This window comes from Coturnix japonica, chromosome 5, assembly GCF_054131305.1.
Source record: "Coturnix japonica strain WE chromosome 5, WE-NBRP24, whole genome shotgun sequence".
Taxonomy (NCBI): domain Eukaryota; kingdom Metazoa; phylum Chordata; class Aves; order Galliformes; family Phasianidae; genus Coturnix; species Coturnix japonica.
Genome location: NC_140667.1, coordinates 17607486 through 17634152, shown reverse-complemented (window position 1 = coordinate 17634152; position 26667 = coordinate 17607486). Strand labels below are relative to the sequence as shown.

The following is a 26667-nucleotide window of genomic DNA, read 5'->3' as shown; positions in this document are numbered from 1 at the left end:
ACACACTGAGGGGTTGTGCAGGAAAACAGACTTCTGGAAAAACCCTTAGATGCAACTGCCTGTTTCTAGTAGTGTGACCGGAGAGCCCATCAGGCATTTGGTGTTAACAGCTGCAATATGGGTGGAAGGAAATAGAGAGAATGGTCTCTGTGTATGGCCCTGTCTGTATGGCTTTTCCACTAACACTACTTTGATTTGTGTACATGACTTTCCTGTAGCAGAAAAATGCAGATACTCAAGCAGCAATAGGTTACAACAGCTGCACAGACAGCAAACAGCTTGCGAGGTGATAGCCCCTCTGTCACCCAAGGTGCCACACACTTCCACAGCTGCACTGCCCTGTCCTGCAGGGTTAAGATGGCCACAGGAATGTTTAGTTGTTCCTTCTGGCATCATTCAGTTGCCACAAGGTGTGAACAAAATTTGGTATGTCTCAGCTTGGCACTTTAAATTTTGACCCATCTCCATTTTCACTCAGCTGTTGTTGCTGAGCAATCTGCATTAAGTGTATGTGTCCCCTTCAACATGACCCTTTGCTGCTGCTTGTGGAGAACACCTGTGGAGCTGTGCTCAGGCCTCTACTAGAAACGCTTAAGTGGGCCAAGTATCTCCACCTGGCATAAAGTTCTGACCCTTTGGAACAAACCAGCCAGGCAGAGAAGCCAGAGTTAGGTGTTAGATCAGAATTTCTCATATCTTGGGAGGAAATGGGGAAGGTTGAAGCATATTCTTTTATTTGTTGAATTCACAGGAGTTTATTGGTGAAAACAAGAGGAAAGTGGAGTTGAGGTGCAACTGAGAATCTCTGGTAAGCATTCTAAGCAGGGGGTTTAGGAAACAGTATTGTGATGAAGAATGTGTAAGATCCCACTCTTTCTTTTGATGATGAAGTTGGGTTGCAAAAATATGGTTTGGTCACCAGCTCACCAGCTGCAGTAAGTTATTTTAAATTCTCATTTTTTTTTTGTTTTTCCAGACAACTGGTTGCTTCTTTGAACTTCTGATTACACCATGGTGTCCTGGGATGTGAGCAGTTGGTTTTGTGTTGGACAGTAAGTACACGGTATTTTTTTATGATTCATATTAAATTCTGTGTGCCCGAGATAGTAATTAACAAAGCTGCCTTTCTTGATTTATAATTTCTCCTTCAAAATTCTAAGACTGATCATACTTAAAGACAGTACGCGTTTATTTTACTATATTTTGATTTTTATACAGTGCAGTATTTGTGATTGAATTGCAAACTAAGTAGATCAGACAATGTACAGTCTTAAGATGCTCCTAAGAATCACAGGTTGTGAAGGACTTCAAATTGATTCAGTTATTTATTCAATTTTTAAAGGGATGAAATGGTAGATTTCCACAACAATAAGACCATGCATGGAAGCAGTCTGCCATTCCCTTATTCCCCAAGCTTCAAAGACAATGGCTTTCTGAAATGAACTTAAAGCACCCTCAAATAATGAGAAGAAAAAAAAAAAAATTGTTCTTTTTCTCTTTGGAGAATGTTATTCCCATGTGATGCATAAAAGCGAACATTTGGTGGCTCCTATAGATAAATTAAAAATTTGCTACCTTTTCTCAAAGCTTTGTGAAAAACACATGGCTCAGCTGGGTTCGGGGTTTTATAATTGTGAAAGTGTCTAAAACATTTGAAACTCGATCTTAGTATTTGCATCCTTCTTCACATACACTCATTTTTAATGTCTGAATGCTTAAAATCCAGGCATCACCAATTGTGCTTTCTGTCTTTCATTTACTTCCCGACAGCTTAACTTACTCTTTATTGTAAGGATTGCACCTATAAGTAAAACAGGATCAGATCTTAATTTGATCTGCTATTTATTCGGTGTGTTAATTGTAGCCGCAGGGTTGTATTAAGAAAGTCAAAAAGTGCCACTTGTAACTACAGAGTGGCTCTCACCTTTTAAATGGAAAAACACTCATTTTCTAGAAAAAAATAGGTAAAAAGTGGTTATGAGTTAAATGAAGAAGGCAGAAGGATTTCTGTTTTTCCATTTTTAATGTAATTAATATAATATTGGCGCCCAAAATGTGTCTCTCTGGGTACAAGCTTGTTCACAGCTTCTGTTGCTGCTGGGAGCAGATGCCCGATATTCTCATGCATTTGTTTGTTTGTTTTAAACTGCACATGGGGTGCTTGTTAGGTTAATGGATGTTGGGATTTTTACCTTGTTATTCAGGAACTTCATCTGCCTGTATTTCTGAACAATGTTTTCTTTCTTACACTTTCTTTTTTAATTTCTAATGGAAGAAAGAAGACAGTAAGCTATGGTATAAAAGGAAAAATACATTGAAAAACTCATAAGATAAATTCTAGTTCTGCTAGAGCCACCACACTGGTAAATTTCTGGTGCCCCTGGAAGGTACTGAATGAAGGGTTTGTGTAGGGCACAAGCTCGAGAATGGTAAATTAGAATGAAAAACCCTACTTTTACTCTCTTTCAGGGCAGATTTAGAAATAGAGTTATTCAAATGCCACTGAAATGCAATAGGTTTAGAAGTATCGAGCTCTCTTAGGCCCCTTTGAAAATCCCAGCCTTAAGATATTTGACGGTTTTGGAAAACGAACAACAAACACATTCAGTTCTCAGCTTCTGGGAGTGCCTTTCCTTTACTAGCGGCATTTCTGCCTCCTGTCACAGGGCACCAAACTGCACTGCATTCTGAGGTCTGGGACTGCCTGACAATGTGAGAGTGTCACCTTAAGTCTAGTAATTGCTACACTGCAAAAGCAAAAACTTCTGGTGGGTAATTAGTATATCAATGAGTTGAAGCTGTACACTACAGTGAAATGTGACAGAATACCAGAACTGGGAACTCTTTCTCTCTTTCTTCTTTTTCATAAAATGTCACTTTTGTCTGTGATGCCTTTTATAGTTTCTTTAAAGACAAAGTGCCAGCAAATCAGTAGATGTGGCTAGAGGTGCGGGATGAGAACTATCGCTACTCTTCCCCTCCCATCTGTTAAACACTCCACCTCTCATTATAGTCAAGGTGGGAATTTTTAGGGCTTTTTACTGTTCTTGCCTCTCTCCCAGTCCTAGATTTTCAGTGTGAAAAAAGTGTCTGGAAAGCTGGGGAGTGAGTGAACAAGCTCCTTGCAGCAGTGGCCTGGGAGCATCCAGCACCTTGGCTCTCACCAAAGCCGGTTGCCAAAGCAGGATGTATGTAAAGCAGGGCCTGAACACCTGCATAGTTTCTTCACATGGTAAAGAATAGAGAGGTTTGCCTCAGTACTGATGGTAAGCAGCACAGCCTTGACTTTATCTTGCTGTTACTGGGGTTTGTTTCTTAGTGTTGGGATGGCACTAAAGCCCCGATGTGCTAAAATACAGGTAAGCCCAAACTGTCCTTGGTCTGGTAAACTGACTAAGAGCTTTGCACAAGTGAGATCCACCCCACCCCCTGAATCTGTGCATCTACTACTTGGACGTGGAGATGAATGAGGATAAAAGCACCTTGGGAGCTGAAAGGCTGCCATATGTGTCTCAAATCATTGTTTAGAAAATAAACTTTCTTTTTGGAAGGCTTGTCTATGTCAGAAGCTTACACAGATGTTAAATATTACATTTCTCCTGTAAAAGGGACAAGGGGAGAACTGAGACTTTTGTTTGTGTGGAAGGGGAGTTTACATCTACAGGGCTGTGATACAAGCAGTTGGAGATCCTTACACTGCTGTTCCCAAAGCCTGTGGTATCCCAGGTGAGATTTCTGTCCTCAGTATGTTCTGTTTGCATGAAGAAAAGAAGTGATGTAACCTGGTGCTCTTTGTATTCTGACAACCTAGTAATTAATGTCCTTTTCCTTAGTAAACAGATTAATTTGGTTGTCTTGTTCTGTTTTCTTAATGGTGAAGCATGGCATCTGTTGTTTTTGCTGTTTGTTTGTTTGTTTTAATTACTCTTAAAGCACTAGAAATAAATGTGAAAGTAAGATTTCTTCAAAGTCTTGAAGTGGTTCAAAATAATTTGAAGTTGAACTGACTGGCTTAATACTCCTATGATTTTAAATGTGAAGGCAGTAGTTCTACTGTGATACATCGTGGTGATCATCAACACAATTCCTAATCAAACTTGGGAAACTTGCTTTGGCAATTACATGGAAGTTTTCTAGCACGAAGGTCAGCGTTGGATGGAGCTTAGTGACTAATGACCTCTGAAAATTTGCTTTTCTTTATTTACATGTATGATGCTAGTTGGAGAAAGGAATTTAATTTGTTTATGTGCATTGTGAATGCTTTCAAGAAAACTTGTGGTTTGCACTGTTCTCTGTGTGCAGCTGCCAGCAGGTACTGGTGGTTCTCTTTTTGGTGGCTTGAAAATGAAGCCTGGGCCACTAATTGCAAGCATGCCAAAATCACTGCAAGCCTTCTAGTAGAATTCAGTGGATTTCTTGAACAGGAACTACATCCCAGACTGTTGATCCTGTCCCATTATATGTGCTGAGCAGTTACTTAGTGTGCGGTGTCTGCTCTTCTCCAGCTCTTTTGGTCTGTGTAGGGCTATGTCTACACTGCATGTGAAAGCATAGTAACAAGTGCAACTGGATTTCCTCATACCATTTTTATGGGAAGGCATGCTTCCTGGTTTCCTTCTATTGAAACATCTATAAGAAGTTAAAAGAAGCAAGGAAGTGTGTAGCAATCCATAGATATTTCCAGGATTACTATCTGAGGTTACCTCAGCTTGTGTTTTGGTTTACATGATGTGATTCTATCGGCTTCTTGAGACAGATCATGCCTTCCTCACTGTGTCTTGTGCTAAACTGGTATTTTCTGAAGATCTCTTGTTTCTTCTCAGAGGAATGTGGTTTTTTGTTGTTTTTTTTTTAATTATTCTTATTTTATTTATTTATTTTTTTTATTTACATACAGAAGGAAACAAGAGTTCACACAGTTAGTTGGAAGGAAATATTAAAACAATTCTGTGCTAGCAGCAACTTCAGCAATGCATGATTAGTCTGTTGCTCAGGCATAATGCGAAGGCTTCCTAGGCTGCGAAATAAGGGGAAAAGAGGATTGCGGTTATCATTAGCTCTTACACAAGACTAGATAAAGGTATACAGAAAGAGTGTGCAGTTCCCGGCTCCTGCTGTCAGTGGACAGACGTTAATAATTATTTTCTACTGTGCTGAATTCTGTACCCTTTCCTGTTGGCCAAAGGAGGCACTGGCATTAAGGATGTGCTATGTCTAGTACTTGCTTTTGAGTCTAAGTGCTGAGAAGTCTGTCTGGCACTGTTTTATATAATATGCTGTTCCAGGCTACAGTCCGCACAATGTCTGTGTTGTACTTACGATTCTTGAAAGCGTATGTGTGGGTTTTGTTTTTAAATAGCACCTACAGGTATATGCTTTGCTATTTCTGGAGCCATGCTTCTATGTCGGGACACAGAACAGTGCTATGCTGTACAATACTGTGTTGTTTTCTGCATGGGGCAATTCTTGCTCCCCTGCATGTGGTAGAGCTGATGTTTGATTAGAGATCAGAGACGTATTTCTGGCAAGAAACTTATAGCAGACATTTGAAGAAAGCTTGCCTTTTGAGATTGGGGTTTAGCTGAATTCTAACTGTACTTTATTGGGGTTTTTGGACCTTGTTCTGCCTGCGTTTGTTTAACAGCAACCAAAGCTGTGTCCTCTATTCTGAGTCACTGTGGTACAAAGAAAGGAGTCTCCACCTGCTGTTGTCCATATATAGAATTTATAGTCACATTGTCATACAATTATAGAGTGTTAATTAATTGAGTGATGAATAAGATATGCAGACAAAATTAATGGCTATTTTTCAATTCTTTCTGCCCTCTCTGTTCTCCACCCTGGTTTGCTGAATGGTTCCATTTGGACTCATGGTTTTTAATGTGTATAGCCCAAAGGTGTGTTTTTTTGTTTTGTTTTTCTCCTTAAAGAAGAAAATTGGTTCCTTATGTTCTGTACATTAAGTTTCCTTAACATTTTTTTTCAACATGCATAAAATTACAGATCTCTAGAGAGAATGAAATACCACATTGCACATTGTAATACCGCACCCAGTTGCTTGCTGCTCCTCTCTGCTGCCAAACCTTCCAAAAATCATAATGTAGCACTAATACATTTACAGGCACTGGTTTTCCATGGCTGATACAAAGTAAAAATATAACTGAATAACCAGACATAAAAATAAGTGATGTCAGTTTGTGGTGGATAAAAACAATTCTGGGGAATGAAAATATACTGTTGCCTTTAATCTGCTACCTTCAGAGCCAGGGTGGAGGAGAGGTTTGATGTGTGCTGACCGATCTTAACACTGCCATCCCGTGTGTGGCTGTGGAACTACATTGTAGGTTCTAGATACAGAATCAGCGCCCTAAGAGTTTGGAAAAGATGACACCAAGTTGGACAGTTGAAGTAGATGTTATGAGGACATTAAATGGCACCTGCTATAGAGAAAAAGACAGAAAGAAATACTATTTTTAGGCCGTTGCTCTGTATTACAAACTGGAAGCATAATGTTTTATTTGGATGTATGCACGTTTGCAAATCATTGAGAAGAACACTGGAGAAGTTTATGGACTTTGGTGTATTTTTGAGTTTTTACTTGATTTTTCTGAGTGTCAGTTGTGGGCAAATTAAACAATTTCCCCATTGCTGAGGCACAGCAGAAGCAAGCATGGCATGTTGTATGGTGTGCTCTCTTCCCCTCCCTGAAGGCAGCTTGTCAGGGAGATGTGTCTGTGGAGCTTGTCTCCAGTTACATCTCTGAGATGGAGAGCTCAGTGTGTTAAAATGATGTCGTGCTTTGTGTCTCAGCAAGACAGAACCCAGCTCTGTTCTGAAAAATTTATTTACTCTCTTACTACACCCTCCTGCTATATTATTCATCTTGTTTTTCCACTCCCATTTCTTTGTTTTTCTTTCTAACCTTTTCCTGTCCTCAAGTTTTTTCCCCTTCCCTGCCAACTGTTCGTGTTCTGCATTTGGCTCTTGCTGGCAGGCCTGAGTGCCACAGTTTTGCTCTTCTCTCTCACCTCTTCAGGCCTTTGGTTTTCCTTGTTGCATCTCTTCTGCTTTCCCCATTCTTCATCCCTTTATTCTTTTATTTCTTAACCCCGCCTTCACTTGTCAAGTCAGCTCAGCTGGGAGTGTGTGTAGGACATCTATGAAAGCCAGAGGAAGGTAAGGGAAAGAGCTCTCTAGATGGCTGTTTAAGAAGGAACTTGTGTTTCCAGTACTTAAAAAAAAAAAAAAAAGGGGGGGGGGGAGGGGGGGACGCGGGGGGAGGAAAGTGCAGAAGTACTGAGAACTCTGTTCCAGTGAGCTTCTGTTCATTTTGAATCCTGTCAGCAGGGAAACTTACTACAATAATGAGAAATCGTTAGCTGCCTTGTTTTATATCCACTGACTATGACCCAATTTTTACAGGGAAGTCTGCTGGGACTTATCCATTCTCCACCCTCCCCCCTCACCACAAAAACAATTTGGAGAAGGGATGGGATACCAAACATTTAAGAAGTCATTTAAAAAGTCCTTCTTTGTTCTTTTCATCAGCTCTCTCCCTGTCCTCTTGCCAGCATGTGCAGTAAGTTCCTGTCCCTGAGAGTTTGCACCAAAACCACAGTTAAACCAGGCTGTGCATAATGGGCGTCTCTGTTAGTTCCCGCCAACTGAAGCTCCCAGCAGTAGATGGAAAATTAGACATACACCACTGCACAATAAATCTTATTGTAATTCACCCAGCTAGCATCACCACGAAAAGGCCTTGAAAAATGTGTCGTGTGTGCTTGAAATCATACTTGTGCTCCTGCCATTAAAGAACGAAAAAAAACCCTCGTAAAAAAGTTTAATTTACTTTTTTGTTATAAAATGCTTTTTACTGGTGCCAGCTGGAAGGAAAATGACCCAGTTAGATCTCAAAATTATGATGTAGCCTTAAGTGCTATGTTTAGATTAACTGCCAAAATGTTAGTATAAAGTGGTAGGTGTTTGTGCTGCAGATAATTACTAATGTACTGTTGGTCAAGATAGGCCACTGTTCTGTTATTATTGTATGGATCTTATGACTAAACATTGGAGCAAGCCTAGTGGAACAACAATATTTTACTGTGCCTGGAATACTAGCTTGTCAGAACTTAACCAGGGTGCCAAAAATCTAATGAATCAGATGGGGAAGGTGTCTTTTGGTCTGTGCTGATATTTCTGATTTGTGTTCTGTACTGCAAAGGGAACTATAGCTGTCATAGGTATTTCCTGACATGTATTGTCTAAAATACAGTCGGACCCCTTAGACTGCTTCTGAAAGATCATAATAATTTGACAATAAAATGTTTTGTTGGGTTTTTTTCCCCTGATGCTTAGAAGACTGGGTTAAATGTGTTGTATATTTTAAAGGCCCTGGCTTACAGGGAAAAATCAAGGTTAAAAGCACTTCAGAACTCAAGTTGTGCTGATGTGTATGACCTTTGGGCCCAGAATTAGCTATTTTTACTCTGTTGATATAAAACATTAACCTCAGTTGAATGTTTCTTGCAAGAAATGAAAACAAAACTGTGATGTTTAAATACACAATCTAGATGTACCTACACCAGTCACCATGAAAAAGTCAACATTTGCTAACAGACACCACATGGTGGATTCTGTGGTACTACAGTTATTTCTCTGAATAGAAGGTGACGTACCTGTGGGAGAAGAAACATCTGAAAAATCTTGGGCGTACATAAACTGCAAAGCAATCTTCTGTTGTAATCTGTCTCCGATTCTGAGTTTTTCCCAGCCACCCCTCCCTCCACTTCCCTCAGTTTTGCTATACTGCAAGCAATAACCAATATTAGACACTGCTCAGTGAGACTGGGTACCTACATTCTTACCCCTGTGCATGACTTCTGTGTTACTGCTGTGTAGAAAAAATTTGGGAAATTATACAAATTGTAATGATGACTATGGTATTGACTTCTTATCTGAAGGAGAGATGAGGTTGAACTGAAACTGGAAGTTCAACTACGTTTCTTGGTCTAAGTCTGTTACTCCTGAGCTGAGCCTAGGAGAGTACAGGAATCAAAGCTGGACATCAGATTTATTGGATTTCCATGTGGGCCTGGATTGTTTCCCCACCTCCCACCCCCTGTCCTGTCCCTCTTCTTAGGAAAATTACACTGGGACTAATTTGAGTCCGTTAGAAATAATGGGTGAATTAGGTTGAGGGAATGAACTTTAGCCACCGTTGTGAAACAATGAAGCAGATGGGTGTCTGTGTGCCACTGAAGATTGTAGGCAAGGGAACAAGTAGGGAAAAATAAATTTGTAGTGAAGATCATAAGATTTCTTAAGTACCAGCTTGAGTTTCTTCCTCAGGTGTGGAGAATGGCTTACATGAGTAAAGTTAGCTTTATAATGAGGGGGTAACAGAATGAATTTGTAATTTCCCTTTTCATGGTTCTCGGAGAGTTGAGTTTTTTAATATGATGCTGAGATGTTGCTGCAGAAATGCTATTTGAATAACAATATCAATGCTTTTTTAAAAAATACTTAACAAATGTTACTTGCACTTAACTGGAGGTTTGCTATTGCCTTTTTCAAGCCACGTTAGTATATAAAGAACCTTATGCTGAGCTTAGAGTGCGGTATTTGGATTTGCTGGTAGGCCTTCTACATGCTACTTTGGACTGTGTTCAGAACAGGGGAGTTCAGAGTATGTTTTAACTCTTGACTAGTCTGCTCTCTACATTACCTGGAGAAACAGCAGATTTTTCAGGGGACATGCAAACTGCAGTGCTGACTAACAACTTGCAGAAAATTGTCGTGTTTTCTAAAGCCTGCAGCAGAGGGGCTAGAATTTGATGATCCTTTCAACCCAAGCTGTTTGATTGTTCTCTGTCATGGAAGGATATCAACAGCAATATGGTAAGAATAAACAGTATTTTCAGAATGTACATTAAGCTTTCATTGTTCTTCCAGAATTAACTGGCAAATGATCTTGTATTATCTATGTGGAATCCAGTTCTGCAGCTCTGATGCACAATAGTGAAAATGCTGGTTGACAGGTTAATAGTTGGACCGAAATCAGGAAGATAGGTAGGTCATCATGGAAGTAATGTTTCCTATTTATTTCCATGGAAACTACAACACATATAAAGAGCACAATAATACTATCCGATAGAACAGAACTCTGTTAAAAATCACTACTTTTAACACAATCACCATAGCTATGCATTTTCACCAGTGATGAACAAGACCATGCATACCACTCTCGTTTAAAAAAAAAAAAAAAATCTGCACTGGCAGAGGTGACTCACTGTTTCACAGCTGTTCTGAGAGCATAATTGCTAGGAAAACATTGTCCATGCAGTCCAACTTTTACTGGCCTGAACAGACAGAAGTCAGAAAGTGCTAAATTTGAACTATATAGTTTGGTCAGAGAGTTCAGACGAGGTTGGAAATGTGCTCTGTAGTCTTCAAATGGGTATGGGGCCTGGTGTTATTGTGCTGTGGAAGAAAGATTGCATTCTTCTCTATCCTGACTCTAGAAGTTTGAGCCTTCAGCTTAGTCAGTGTTGTGATGTAGTGGTCTGAGCTGATAGTTTATCTGGGCTTAAGAAAATCCAGAAGGTTCATCTATTTTCCTATCTGAAAAGACAGTGTACTTACCTAGTGAGGGCTGCATCTTGAACTTTCTCTTTGCTGGGGAATTCACATGTTGCCAGTCTATGGATTGCTGTGTTGACTCCAGCTTGTAGTGATGACACCACTTCTTGTCACTGTTAATGATGCAATCCAGGAAACTGTCACTTTCAGCCTCATATTGGTTCAGTAGGTCCTGACAAACTTACATATGGTGGTTTTTCTTTTCTTCTGTGAGCATTCATGGCACCCACCCAGTGCCAACTCTGTGTTATTTCAACTGTTTTTTCCATATAGAGGAATTCAGTGACACTCCTTTGCTTCAGTTGAACTTCTGTAGTAGAAGCCATTTTGTGAGCCTCCCCTTCTGCTGTGATCCATCACACAACATCAGAGTGTAATAGAATATTGTCAGCAAGGTTCAACTTCTACTGTCCTACCACCAATGTCCACCTCTGATGTCGTGGGCCAGCAAAATAAAAATAGGAGGCATTATTTTTGGAGTGGCCTTTGTACTTGCTGTCTTGATGTCTATGGCTTCAGGAATGGATAAAGAATAGCTGACAACATTCAAAATAGGTGAAGTAGTATACTTTGAATGATAGTAATGCACTGATGGTTTTATAGTGTTGTTTTCTTTAAATATATGTTTTTCTCATGGAGTATTTCCAGGTATACTTTGCTTTGCTGGGGCGCTAACACTTTTAAGCGTTAACATGTTTTGAGCCTTTTGAATTAGGAGTGCTGTGGACAGTGATGTTTTGAATTCACCAAGGCATTTAATATTTATTTAATATGTTTTCCTAATTGCTTTGCTATAACATTAAATACACGTCAAGTCTTTTCACAAGTTCTCCTGCTTTAATTCATAAAATGAAAGCTTAGCGTCTTAGCCTTTACCGTACCAGGAAGTGATCAGTGGAATGCTTTAGAAAGCGAACACTGTTTAAAGTAATTTGCTACTCTAATTAGCGTTCAATAAGAAAATACTTTTAATTAAAATATAGATGCTAAAAATATGACAGCTCTCTCTTTCAAACCAAGATGTTTAAAATAGTGTTTTTGAAATATGAAAGGTCTGGCTACTTTGAAGATGTGGCAGAAATATTTGCATAGATATACAGCAGTGATTGACAGGGACAGCACCACTGAACTGTCAGGAGGGACCAAGTGGTTAGAGTAAAATGGTGCAGGGATGTTCAAACCTTTTTTTTTTCCTACAGGAGCTTATAGCAGCAGAGGATCTGTAGTCATTAATGGACTTGCACAAAACTTCTAAATACACTTTTTGAACTATTTCCAGAATGTGCTTGGTTCAGAATCCCAGTCTGGCAAGCTGTAATAGAGAGTATTCAGCCTGAAAATTAATCTCTGGATTTCCAGGTTTGGTGCTGAAGTCCTGACTCCCAAGCTATGAAGCACTGTACTCTCTGTTTCCACTGACATCACTTGCTAGCAGTGAGTCTGATTTGTTGCTAGCATACTTCCTTCACTGTGCTGGGTTTTTAGATATGTGACTTGAGATGGGCGAACACGTTTTTTTGTTGTTCAGTCTTTGAGTAGCTTTGCAACAGTTGGTATTTTTTGTTGTTTGCTTATATCTATGTGTTGTGGAGGAGCTATAAGATGAAATGTCAATGATCAACATTAAATGCTGTTTGATATTTATTATTGATATTTATTATTTGTTTTTCTTTGTAATGAGTCTTTCTGAGAAATTAAAAAGATCGCGTTTCTAATTGTTGTTGTTATACATGTGCTGTAGTGGTGATCTGTGTACTGCAATTGTGATCTGCAATTGTGGCAGATATTGTGGCTATATTCTTTTTTCCCCCAGACTTGCAGAAGTTGCAGGGCTGAAACCTTGACTATTAATAGCTCTAGGTTTACTGAGATGGGAATGGCATCCAGTCCAGCCAAGAAACAGCTGAGCATCTGGGAGTTTCAGATGCACACTTATTTTTCTTTTCCTTCGTGTGTGTGTGTGTGTAGCATTCAAAAGGAAGTGTGGGATAAGAATGATATAAAAGCAGGTATCTCTGTCAGTAAGATTTATGCTCTGATAAATGCTGTGTGTTCTGCAAAACTTTCCTATAGACAACACACAGTGTTTCCATCGACTGCAGCAGTTCTAGAATCTGAACCATAAATAACAACACCATGAGTTCATCTTATGTATTCATGGCATATAGCCCGAAGACTGGGAAGGAGGAAGATCATTAAGGAATGCACCAAAACCTATAGCTATAACTGCATTTCTTTATAGTCTAAGGACAAAACATGTAGTTACCTTCTGCTGAAGGTGAATTTACTTTCTAATTACATCCAACTTTGTTTTTCTTTATGGACATTAAACAGTCCAGACCAAAATGCTGCCTGAACAGTCTTCAGTTTCAGGATTTTTTAAAATCAGAATTTGTTCCTATCTAAAATTGCTTCCAAATCTTAACTGTATAGAGTTAAGCTCATTTCTGACTCTTGTGTTCAGCCTGCTAGTTTGTAAATTGTAAAGGTTGTTTTGTGTCAATTGCTGATATTATCTGTTTTCTTCAGATATTCCCTATGATCTCTTTGGGAAAATAAAATCCTGTTTCTGATAGCCAGCAACTCTGTTTCAGGTATTCTTAAAACATATTGGTGAAAACTGGATTTTGCTGCGTGGTGCCCATGGATGAGGACAGGAACACTGGTTACTGATCAGCATAGCATGCCTGATGAGGCCTTTGCTTGGTGCTGAGCAGAAAAATGCTGCCAGATTGCTGCAGCTACTGCGAGTGAGAAACCTTATAGAATCACAAACATGATGCCCAAAATGAATGTTTTAATGGGACTTTTCTGGACCTAACAGCCTGCCTTGAATCTCCTGCACTGTCTTTTACTTAGACCTATGCTGGAGATTCTGCTGGGTCCTACCATTAGTTTCAGTTCTAGGTGGTGCATGTTGTCACGAGTTGCATGCTGTGCTGATTAAGCTGCATACTTCACTAATCAAGCTGCAAAGTTAAGTAGGTGAAATTTAATACACTCTACTAATCAAGGTGCATTCTTTGTTGAGCAAGCTGAATATTTTAAATGCAGAGTTTTTGTGTACTCCGGTAACTGGCTTGGAGGCCTCTATTGCCTACATGTGTGGCTAGCAAAAAGCCACCCATCTATTCCATTACTTGCAATGGAAGGAATGTGAGCTTTCTCTTTGATACATGCTCCAGTGGAGCTTAGGGGAGAAGTAATCAAAATTAGCTCTAGTAAGTGAATGATGCTATTTCACTTTGATAAGTCTCATTGGATTACACTGGAACGCATTCCTACCATAGCACTTCCTTCCAAAAGCAAGGGCATACAAGATATGACTTCAGCACCTGAATTTGCTCTATAGATTTCTTGTTAAACTAGCCAATCTTTTAAAGGCCCCTAATTGTGATCGTCTTTCAAATAATCTTGATTCAGCTTTATCTCTCAAGTTCTTTTACTTCATATCTCTTTAAAGTAATTGAATAAGGTAGAAGATAATAGTTTTGTCTCTGCCATGCCAATTACAAACAGAATATATTGGGAAATGCACAAAGCTATGGAGGAAGAAGCAGTTGCTACAGGGAGATTGGCAGCCGTGTTATTCAGCACTAGGATGGAACATATTACATGTGACCACCATAAGAAAGAACCACATTCTAACAAGTTTAGGGAGTAATGGTAAAGAGGAAGTAATTAAAATTAGATTTTTATTTTATTTTATTTTTTTTTAAGAGGGCTAAGTGAGGCCATACAGGTAGCAATTGAATCTGCAGGCAGCAAAGAAGAAGGGGAACAAACTGAAAATGCTCCTGTAGTTACAAAAACTTCAGTGTTGTGTCAGCATGTAATAATAAGGACCAGTAGATCCTGTCTATATTACAAATTCACCTTGTCTGGCCTTGGTGGTCTTCCAAAACTAATGTTGTAAGGTAACTGTTGAGTCAGGGCCTGAACAACTGATTGAGCACCTGGGGAGAGGACCCGGTCAGCCCTGGGAGCACAGGTGCAGTAATTCAGCTGTGTGATTGGAAGGGATAGAGCCTGGCTGCGCTTCTCTTAGACCCCATTTAAGAACTGACTGGCACTCTGGAAGGTTCTCTGGTTGGAGACCCTTCCCTTGTCTACTCCTTCCTGTGAGCCTCGATCTTCAGAGATGGGTGAGTACTTTTCTTTTGTGCGTTTTCATTGTGCTAGTCCCTTTGTCATTACACCTCCTTTATCGCTGTCCCACAGCACTTATCTTTCTGATTGTTACAAATGTGTTGCTAAATTTTCCTTTTTGCAAAATGTTGATGAACTTGTTTGCTTCTGTGTCAAGTAAAGATCGTATTCTTTGCATCGGAGTCCAGTCTCTTTCCCCTGATATGCTTTGTGTTTCTCTCTGGATTTTAATGCAGTAACAACTATGGTCAGAGTATGCAGTGGGGTTGTTTGCTGAGAAAAGATTTCATTCTGTCTGTTTCAGTAGCTTAGAAAGTGGCACGAAGAATATTATTGCCTGTTTGAAAAAACACCTGTGGTTGCTGCTGTCTCTGTGAAAACGTGGGGAGTGAAGTAAAATGCCCAGTCAATAAAGGCTTCCTGAACTTGAAAGAGAATTAAGGTTGGTGTGAAAACAAACCTTCTTGCAGGTAACTGCAGTGTAGAGTGCTGTTAGAAAGCAAACAGCTTTATGGAAAGGTTGTGGACTTTCTTTGGAAATGTATTTTGCTTTGTACTGTCTGCATGGAGGTGCAGCCCATTTGACTTCAATTCACCAGCTTACTTTATATTGCTATATTTATGCCTGCCGCTTTTTTTTTTTTTTTTTTTTTATGGCTTGTATTGTTTGAATATGATCACGGACATAGTTTGATCTTAAAACTATCAGTAATTAAGCAAGTTGGTGAGGGTTTTTTTTTCCAGTGTTTTCCTAGTCTCTTGTTGTGGAGCAATAAAAACTGCTACAAGAGCACTGTCATGCTCTTTGCCATAGAGTGAATACATTACTTTCTTGTCATCTTAATCTTTATCCTTATGTTGGGGTGTGTAGAGACTAGGGACGAGTTGTTACATGCTCTCTGCTTCTTCTAAGTACTTGGTTAATGGCTGCCATCAGACTACTGAGCTCGCAAACTACCAGCTAGACGTTTTCCACACAGAAAATACCGTGACTCGTTTGTCAAATCAAGACGTTCTCTACCTTTACAATGATTCTGTAAAAGTGCTGTATTAAGTTTAGTAAGAACAACCAAGTATGATAAATTATTAAAAAAAAAACAACAACTGGATTTATTAACAGCAATGAACAGTGTAATGTAGTGCAGTGATGATGGTGTATGTTTGTTGTTTTGTACACTCAGTGATTTTTCCAAATTAGGATTACAAATTAGTGAGAAATAATTTTTTTGAAAATGTTACTTTATTTGAAAAAGTAGGAGAACTGTGAGGTCGTGGCTTGATTTGGTGATTAAGCACCTGGGGAAGGGGTGAGGCTGGCAAAGGGAGCACAAGCAGATTGCTTGCACCTGTGCTCCCCAGGTGACCAGAAAGGGTGGACCCAGGGTTGAGCAACCCTGGCCTCATATAAGGGCCAGCAAATGAGGGGAGAGTTTCTCAAGGCTGCTTCATGCAAAGGAGTGCTGTATAGCTAGAAAGCCCTATCATCAGTTAGGTGAGTTTCATTCTTCTTTCTGTATACAAGTACTGACCTACCCGTGATACCACGCAATGTATTCACCAAGAACCTCTCAGAAGTAATTTTGCTTCTTCATAAGCAGAACAGTGTATGATGTTAAATACAGTGTGCTATCAGCTCTGCAGATTGGAGACTTCTTGTTTCTAGCATAGATATAGACAATGGGTATCTGACCCAAAACTCACTTCCTTGGATGTTCAACAACTGTTGCTACAAGTGACTAGTTGCATGAGAAAACTAGTCAAGTATTTGGCTTACTGGGTCTTGTTTCTCTTTTGATGTAGAGATTTGTTGTGAGGAGTTTGGCTTATAAAGACCAAAACTTGCTATAGGAATTTTCTTTGGGAGTTGTTGAAAGTAAATTTAGATACTTGGGATACTTCACACACTTAAACTGCAAAAGATGAAAATGTCCATTACATACCACACAGTGTCAGAGGAAAGCCTTAAAGAGTACCTAAACTTTGCAAGATGTAAATTCCACTCAGTAGTGTGCCAGCTGATTACGGCTCAACATTTACATAGGCTCTTTAATTAAGAGTAAAGGTCAATAGGTTAAATAAGTAACTTAATCAGAAAATTATTCAGAAGTGCACAAATCAAACACATTATACGACTCTTGAGATCGATATGGTATGCAAATCGATCAGTAAAGTATATACTGTATGACTTCAAGTACTGAAACATGCAGGGTGGCATTGCAAACACAATGGTTGATGGAGCTCATCTCAACTGACAGCCCAGCAAATTAGTGCAGCAAATTTTTTGTAATTTTTTTAAAAACTAGTTTTCCTTCATCATGCCTACTGTTTGATTCCTGGGGAGTTTGCTAACTCATCTTGAGCGCTGTACAAAGCTATGAACAGAGCTGGTGTTATGGGTGAGTGAGTAAAGGAGAGAATTCAGTGTTCATGGTGCTGTATAATCACGGAGGTTGTGTAAGGGGCAAGGAAAAGCAACAAGGTTTCTTTAGCTAACAAATATGGTGTAGGGCCTCTAGAATATCAAAGGAGTGGCATCCACATTTTGCTGTGGTTTGCTTGGTACCAAGGGAGGAGAATAGGGCTGATTTACAGCTCCTTCATTCTACTAGTCCATCTGTGCCAACCATGACCACAGCACAGGATAGAGAACTGCTGTTGCTCGTGAGAGCTGAGGTGAGCCAAGGCATGCAGTGTGTTTCAACCACAAGCATTCCCTGTCCCCATTATTTGACAGGGCATGAGGAGTTAGGCCCAGATGTTCCACATGTGAATGTGGATATAACTTCTGGCACCTCAGTGGACCTATTTGCCATACCCAGCTATTTTCTTTTCCTTTTGGGCTTTGCTTTTATTGTATTCCTGTTGTTTGGGACCAGGGGTGGAATAGGTGACCGCTGCTTGAGCTCTGATACTGATTCCATACTGCATGAAGGTGATGCAACAGCTTTGATGATTGTCTAGTTCAGGAAAAAACAATAAAAATGCTGTTCTGAAAGCCTCTTAAAGAGTAGAATGCATTCCAGATACTTGCAAATGTTGATTTTTCAACTGGTGTGAACAGTTTTTATCATCTGGATGCAGTAGGTTACTAGTGCATTTCAGTACATTACCAAGTCAGAAATGCGCCGAGACCAGAAGTTCTGCACCTTTTCAGGTCAGCAGGAGATGCCGGTATGCAACACTTTTGAAAGTGAAAAACAGGCATGGGAATAACTGGACTGTCCTAACAGCAGCGATGAAAATGCTGATAACATTCTTACAGTGTAGATTTTTTTTTTTTAACTCTATCATGTAGTTTCTGAAAGAAGCCTGTGTTGTTATGGGAATAAGGCAGATGGAAATCCCCTCCTCTCATAATCACTATATGATGGGCTCCTTGGCAAAAGAGCCAGAATTTCCTGCCCATAAGCACAATTACAGAAGTACTGGTGTTTAGCAGTGGAAGTGATAGATGCCCAAGTGCCAAGTGGTATTCTATTGTGCTTTTTTTTTTTTTTTTCCTCTTGCACTGTTACTTCTGTTAGCCTTAAAAACCTATTGCTGAAGGTATTGCAAGTGGCTGCATTGCTGTTAAGGCCCTCCAGAAGAATCAGTAATGCAGTACTACTGAGAAAAGGTATTGGAGCTATTTTTTTGTTTCTTCCAATTCATGGAAATGATATAACTGTATATCTTTGCCCCTTAGACTAACAGTTCATTATTTCAGTGCTTTTTTTTTTTTTTTTTTAAGGTCATTAAGGTTCTGCAGTTGGGCTTCAAGGTCTTTTCCAACCTGTGTGATTCTATGACCTGTTACATTGCCATTGTTTCGTTTTATTTTTGTCAGGTTCTCACTTACGACTCTACAAATTTGAGCTTCTGCATATTTCCAAGTGTAGGATATTGCACATGTTTGTTTTTTGAATGCTATCCCTCTATATTCGTACTGTTATTTCTGCTGTGACCCAAGTCTGTTTCAGTGCTGAAACTTTGTGTTTTAATGTGTCCCAGCATCGCATCTGCAGACTGAACAAGCTCTCTTTTTGTTGTTGTTGCAAAGAGTCAGAATTCCAACACATCTGCTTGCAGACATCTTCCACAACAGTATGTAGCTTTAGCATGCAGGAGTTTGCAAATGCTTTTTGACTTCAGCACCTGTTTCGTGCAATTGTGCTGAGGACTGTGAGGAAAAAAATGTAGGCAAACACTACTCATGCTCTATCCTTATTATGTTGAGGGGTTTCTCTATACTTCAAAAACAGCAACAAAAAAACCCCAGGATATTCAAGCTTAAAACTCAGAAGTAGGCAGACTTTTAAACTTTCTGTTGCTTTGTTGCATAGATTTGGTAGAGCTCAATTGCTGTTACAAATTGAGTAGAAAAACTTTGGAAACGTATGGTAATGGACTTAATCCAAACCTACTCATAGCAATCACACTGAGAAACATTGTTCTTGCTCCTCATGTTCATGTAAATATTTCTAGTTAATTTCTTCTTATGTGAACTTTGTTTTATCCACACACACGCACACACAAACACACGTTATATATATTTGTGTTTCCTGACTATTGCTTTTGGTAGTTAAGAGGGATGAAGAGTGAGGAGGGTGCCGCTTTGACAGTTTAGCAGGTGGGGTTTATTACTTTGAGGATTCCAGAACAGTCTATCAAGGATTTTCCTCTGTGTATGCTGATACTTGTACAGCCAGTGAGTTTGCACTTCTTGCTCTATTTAAATAAAAAACTATTGTTCTTTGGTTCCATTTCTTTTTCAATTTCTCTAGTTGATTCTTGATATATGAATATTCTTGTTTATTGCATGGCCGCTTTTTTAAAGTGACAATATTCTGGGTTTGCTGTGAATTTCTCAGAACAAATTACTTTAGCCTGTATTATCAATAAAAGATAGAATCCATAGGCCTCTTGATGCCATTCAGTCTACATATAATTTTATTAGAGAGGTCTGTGTGGAAGCAATAGCCTCTCTGGGTTGAGAAATATCCTATTTAAAAGGTTGTACTGGGACAATGAGTAAAACTAATGTTTTAATGTATGACATCTATATTGTTTAACTAGTGTAACTCATATTTCTGTTACTAATCTAAATTCTGGGTCCAGCAGAAGAACACAAGTGTGTTGCATTACATAGATGATATATAGTGTTCATATTGCCAAGGGAAAAAGAAAAAACCCTGAACTAGATATTGAATTGCTAGCCCTGAGGTAAAGATTACCAGCTGTCCTTCAGTTCTATAAAGTAATCACTAACAGGAACAGGTTCTGTGTTTCTCAGTGTTACTATCACTTCTTAACTTTTCTAATGCATAAATCCTTTATTGAACGGAGGTGAAAATACTGAAGTCAATGTTTTAATGCCTTTCCTTTTAAGGGGAAAAAATAATGAAAGGGAGTGTTTGTGTAAATTTATTTTGTTTGTTTTATAGTTATTCAACAACTAATGTATTTAAAGCTATTTAGTCACATTAGTAACTGAAAAATGCAATAGGAACACAAATGTGTATTGCAGCTTATCTGTAATTCTTCAGATGTGTAAGATACTGTATATGTCAGTATTATTTAGACCCCTGAGGTAAACCAAGGTCTTCATAGAAGACACAGACCTTGATAAGTAGCAAGTGATTATCATCTCAAGCTCTGGTCCCACAATTTGCTATAGGAGCTGTAGTTCCGTCTGTGCTGAGCCTTATCTGCTTCAAGGTTTCAGTCACATAAAGAGCTCTCTGCAGGAGGATGCAGGGCTTCAATAGTTACTTGTTCTCAGATAGTTCTCTATCTTGGAAGAACTTCTGTGCTAAAGGGCCTGTGATTGAGCTACGGCACAACTGGCATTGTTCTGCAAAGGGATATGGCAGTTTCTGCAGGGCGGTGGGAATGTGTGTGCTCTGTTAGTTGTTTGTGCATCTTCCTGTGCTGCAAAGAGCAACAGAGGAGTTCTTTGTCACAATAAGCTTGAGTTCCATTTTTTGAAGAAATATTGTGTACTATATTTAATGAGGACCCATGTAATCAGGACACCTGCGTTCCTAGTATGTTGCCTGGGGAACCAATTTAGCCTAATGACAGTGAATGACATTTACTGCTGCTTAGACTACTGCTTAATTTAAACAATAGTGCATTAGCAATATTTAACTTAATGGGGATGTATTGGGCTTATGCCAGTGGGTTAAGTAATGTTTAACTAGGTGTTAAAAAGGTAATAATAGAATAATACTTAAATTTGTATAGCGCCAATACATTCTACCTAGAATCTGCAAGTATTACAGCATTGTACCTCATGCTATCCCTTTTGAAAGAGGGAGTAGTTTTCCACTTTTTCTAGAGATACACAGAGCAGCCGAATCTGTTCAGGTTTCCTCAGTTTAACATCTAGGTGGAAATAAACTGATACTACCTGTGGTGTAGGTGGACTTGTGAGTACAGTAAGCTTGTTTCTTCAGATCCTGGGAATGAGATGATTTTTTCTTTTTTTTCACCAATTCCTTAAATTCTTTGTCTCTTCAATGTATTACTTGCTTTCCTTCCTTCTGGAGTTAAAAATTAAATTAAATTTAAAAATCCCAAAACAGTATGAAAGAAAAGCTTTTGAAGATGTTACAAATCTGTACCATGATTATGCTCTCCACAGTTTGATCCATCTGAAAGCATTCAACTGTTTCCATAGTATGCTATCTTAAGCAAAGCCCAGTAACCCTTCTAGCATTGTACTGGAAACTTTAGACAGAGTCCAGTGGCTGTTGACCTCAGGTTGATGAAGACAGCTGACTTAGAAGTTGGAGACATGAGTTACCCTCATTTCCTCATTGTGTTCCCTGGACATAAAGTGTAGAAAATTCACCATCCTGAAAACTGTGTTGTGTAACAGGCTGAAGTTGCTATGGTCATCAGGATGTGTGAAATTCCCAAGTCTTACACTGGTTTTGTCAGAACACTTTGTAACTCTTGTTCACAGTTACATATCACAGGAATTTCTTCCGTTGTGGTGGTCCACAGATATCTCTTGGTCTGCTGTTTCAGGCCTAAATCTGCAAACATCATTAGAAAACGCTGCTTGGTGCTTCTGTTTTGCAGAAACTTCTGCAGCATTACAGCATCTTCTGACATATAAAATAAATTCCCAGGTTAAGAAAGAAAAGAAATCGTAATGCTTACTCTAAGTATTGAAATTAGAAAAACACCCCTTTAAGGAAATTTGAGGAAATGATTTTTAATTTGCAGTCAAAAATCCAAGGTTACTTTCAGTTTGAGGCATAAGCTGTTTGAAGATACTTTCAAGAAACACAAATTAATGAACACTTGTATCTAAAATCAGTTTAAATCTGAGGGCAGTATCCCCCACCTCCCTGGTATGCCTGAAAAAGAGCAAGTATGTTCTGAGTCTTCATACCAGAATTTTAATACAGTTTAGTTTCCGTGCTTTGTTAGGAGAGGATGGCCTTTCTTGTAGCATGTTGGTTTACCTGGGGGCCCTACAGGGATGTCATCATTCTTCTTTACACCTTTTTGCTGACTTTCTTGCCTTTTTGTTCTCAGCCATTCACTCCTCTTCCTCTTTATTTTCTTCTGTAATTGCTCTTTCCTTCTTTGGTTAACTTTCAAAGTTCTTTAATAGGTGTATTTATCTTGAGATCCTTTTTGCTCTAACTCAGTAATAACTGGATAGTTACCCTTGGTCTGTATGGGGAAGACCCCAGTGAAAACTCTAAATGGAAAAAAAAAAAAACAAAAAAAAACAAAAAAACAACAACCAAAAAACAGTAAAATGAAATGCCCATTTTAAAAATAAAATTCTGAAATACTCAACGAAATAGTCTCAGTGAAGTGACTGCTGTGACACCAACACCTGGGATTTAGTTTCAGGTGCTTACAGGTTACACTGTTATGTGCTATTTGTGGCTTTGGGAATGCCTACACATTTTTTTAGTTTGGGGTAAAGCTTGCTCTTGGCTTTATCAGATTCTTCCTGATGGGTTTTGAGCAAAATTTAACATGGGAGTCTGTGCCCACCTGTGAATGCTGCTTACCTGGGAATATATTCAGTTTATTTTCCCAGTCTAGCATTATTTGAGGTTGGACCTTAATACGTAGCAGGGTAGATTTCTCCTCTGCTTGGTCCATAGCTGGTATGAGCAGATCAACCTGACTGAAAACCTTAAACAATTAACTGCTTGACTCAACAGCTTATCTCACAGCCATTATGTTTTCAAGAAGGGAATGAGAATATTGCTAGTGTTTTAAGTTGTTCTCATTTTCTCCATTCCTGCCCCAGTGGGTAGAATGATCTGAAGAAGATGAAATAAAATGTGTAGAGTTGTGGTTTGTTTGTGTTTGTTGCTTTGTAACACTAAGCATGGATGTTTAAACCTAAAGCTATAGATCTTTCCAATAGGATGAGGGGTGAGGAGGGGCAGGAATTAGCAAACTGATTTACGAAGATGACAGACTGCCAAGAGAGGAAAAAATAATGGGTGGTTGTAGTAAGAGGGATAAAGTTGAATATATGGTAAAAGGAAAAAAAAGAAAACACCCACGTTTTCTTCATAAAAAAGCTGAACTTGAGGGAACTTGCAGCTAGTATTCATAGTGGAGAATTTTTTGGTTAAAAAGATTGACATTTTAATAAACTGATCTTAATTAACAGTACTTTGAAATTCTGAGTTGCATGCTCCCTATCGCAAAACACTAGAACCAGTGGCTTTTTAAATAATTTGCTGCTTGTGGGTGATCTCTTTTTGAAACAAACCCAGACCCTCCAGTCACAATTTATTTTTTATTTCAAAAATGATTTTTACTAGCAAATTTTGCTTTGGTTCAAGAGAATTATAAATCATTATTACACAGCCAGACACTTCAAACATTTTGTAAGAGCTTTGTGCCCAATGAAGCATCAAAGGCAATGCTGAAATTCATGATTACAGCATGGGCGCACGTCCATTCATTAATACATTAAAGTTCAGGACTCTAATGTTATTAATAGGATTTCTAGATTGTCATGCATTTCTCTCTTAGAAAAGGTTGTTCTTCCTGCCAGACAAAGCAAGAGGATGGTTCTTTATTAATGCAAATTTACAGAAACTTTTCTTTTTTGTGGGCATTTTAGAGCTGCAGAACTGAGATTTCTTAGGAGCTTTTTCACTATCAGTTATTCACCAAAGACACATTTATCTTCTGTTTCCCTTCCATCTCCCACGTACTGTTGTCTTTCCTCCTTCCATGTGTAGATGACGGGCAATTATCAATAGATACTTTTATTGATCCCTTTATTTCTGGGATTAAATTATTATTGAGGATAATAAATCTTTTGGCTATTGCTGTAATAAGCTCTGAAGGATGGGAAGGCATAGTTAACATGGGACAATGCAATTTTGCATTTGTTAACTCCTAGAGGCTCTGCTGTGTTCCAGTCTCTATTATATTAAACACTGCACAAATCCATAGTAAGAGAAGGCCCCTGCCCTTCAGCAATTATTGCTTATGTAAATGAGACAAAGAACAGGGTAAATGATCTGCTGTTCAGTTTTTACAGCTGGGAAGCTAAGACTCACAGATGAAGTGATTTTGTTCAAGTTGTGCATCGTGTCTGTGCCAGACTGGATAATGACCTTCTCTTGAGATTCCCATCTAGTTGCTGCTTTCTTTTTAAAATAAATGTCCTTAAGTGTGAAAAGAAGTAGCTCTTTTATCACCAGATAGGCATGCTATTATTTTGGTTTGAGAAATTCATGGCTAGCTTCTTGCTGGAGTTTTTGTTGGTATGAGGGAGTTAAGTCGATGTGGTACTAAATGCATTATTTTTATTCCAACATAAAACCACTGTGAGAGCCTTGTCCCTAGATCTGAGCAGGGTTTTGAAGATCAGGAGGTGATATCTTTTTAGAACTTAGCATGTTCTGTTCTCTTTTTGCTTATTATTACAAAACTTAGTTTTCCCTCCTAGTGGGAGCTCTGGTGTGCCTACACAGAAGGAATTTCTTAGTTAAACCTCAGTTAATTACCATCTTTCAACTTCTTGGTCCCAACTAGCATCCAAGAATGTATTTCTAGGTCCATTTCTTTGAGTTACTTTCCATGTCCTCCTCTTCCACTTCTATCTCTCTGGAAAGAGAATACCACCCAAAATTTATGACCTTGGTAGTTGCTGCAGCTCTGCCTTGTATAAGGAGCAAACATTGTACACATAGTTTACTTTTTTCTTGAACTGCTTAGCAGCTCAATATAAGTAGGAAAGATAAAGGCTGGTGCAGAATGTCACCTGAATTTATGTGTTAGGTGGGTCTGTCATTATCTTGTCTGCCCTCCTTGCTTTGGAGGTGTTAAAAAATGCTGACATTGCTGAACTGTGGGCAAGCCCTTAGCAAAAGAGCAACCATTTTCCAGGGATAATGGCAGTGACTGTAAAGCGTCATGACCTGAAGCTAGTGTGTCAGAACAAATTTTTGATGTAATCAACAACTTTGAGCGGGAAAGCTTTGGCAGATTCTAGATTGGCAAGTGAATTTCAGCAAAGAAAGCTCAGGAGATTGTATTTAATTAGGGGAACGTTTCTCTCTTTAAGCATATTTTTTCACATGTTTAGGGTAGCTAGAGCTGGCTGTTAAGGTAATGAGGGAGATGGCTTGAAATGTTTGCTGTGTTCCTAATACCGTTTTCCTCTATTGTGGAGGTGGGAGAAAGCACCAATTAGACCTCCTTGCTCTATTTCTCTGACAATTCCCTGGAATTCAGAAAAATTAGGAAAAAACCCTCTTGCAGAACTATTGCCTAGTAATGCCTGAACACATGCTTCGTGCTATCTGAAACATCAAGTGAGTTTTAATACTCTTCCTTTGAGTCCTACAGGAGGCTTGAAATTTACTTGAAGGGGAAGAGGCTTTGATCCGCACATTTTCATAAGTATTCATAAAGAGACAGAATTAGAAGCTCCCCTTTATTCCGTTTTTCATTTATGATGGTTTTAAAATACATTTGAAGCTGTGGAATTGATTGAACTTCCAGTGAAGCTTTTTGCCAGAGATGGACTAGACTGAAATGCAGGGTACTGCAGGAAGCAAAAGCATTCTCCAGAATGCTATACCTCTCCACACTCAGCTGGAATGTCAGGATGGGGGATGTTGAAATCTACTGACTCCATAATTGCTTTCTTCAACTACATACGCACTGGAGCTTTCTTGTAAGCATTTCATTGGCTATTTCAAGCCCCTTCCATCTAATCTGCATGTGGACTAGGGACTGACTCTTCAGCAGGTTTTCAACCAATGTGGAATTAATACTTTTGTAAAGAGGTGAAATATGGTTTCTTAGTCATTGATTCTGTTTTATTATTATTTAACATTAGCTTTTCATTCATAAAAAGAAGATGGAAAACTGGGACTTTCACTTTCAATTTCAAATTCTCCTTAAGGATAGAATAACAAAGCCTGAACCTGTGGAACAGATGTTCTTAATTTTATGAGATATCCAATCTGTCAAAGATATTTGTGTTTTTATTTCCCTATTCAGTTTTACAGAACCAGTCAAAGGTTTTGAAAGAGGATCATGTGAAATACTTTGTGTCTTTTTGGCTAGCTCTATTTCTATTCTATAGTAATTTAAATAGGAATAGTTATTAGGAATTATTATAGAAACAATATTTATTAGAAACGATAGCTATTATTAGAAATAATTTAAATCCTGGAATAGGCAGTTTTAAGTATAGCACCTAGATTCAAGGAGATTTTGAATCTCAAGTGGACAAATACAGAGAAAGAAGGAAGGAAGAAATGTCATTATGACAAAGGAAGTCTGACCACGTCAGCTTAGAATGTGAATGTTATCTGGCTGTGCTGACTTGGTTTCTTAAAATAGAATGAATGGGGTATTGTATCTCTAAATTTTTCGCTCAGA

At 38.8% G+C, this 26667-nt stretch overlaps 1 long non-coding RNA gene across 1 annotated transcript in view; it reads left to right on the top strand.

Annotated features, from left to right (window-relative positions):
- LOC107314643 (uncharacterized) overlaps positions 1-26667 on the top strand; it is a 108896-nt gene that overhangs the window by 2203 nt on the left and 80026 nt on the right. Inside the window, exons 3-4 of the long non-coding RNA XR_014946458.1 lie at positions 752-808; positions 977-1052. This is a non-coding gene — a long non-coding RNA (uncharacterized LOC107314643). The remainder of the gene's footprint in view (positions 1-751; positions 809-976; positions 1053-26667) is intronic.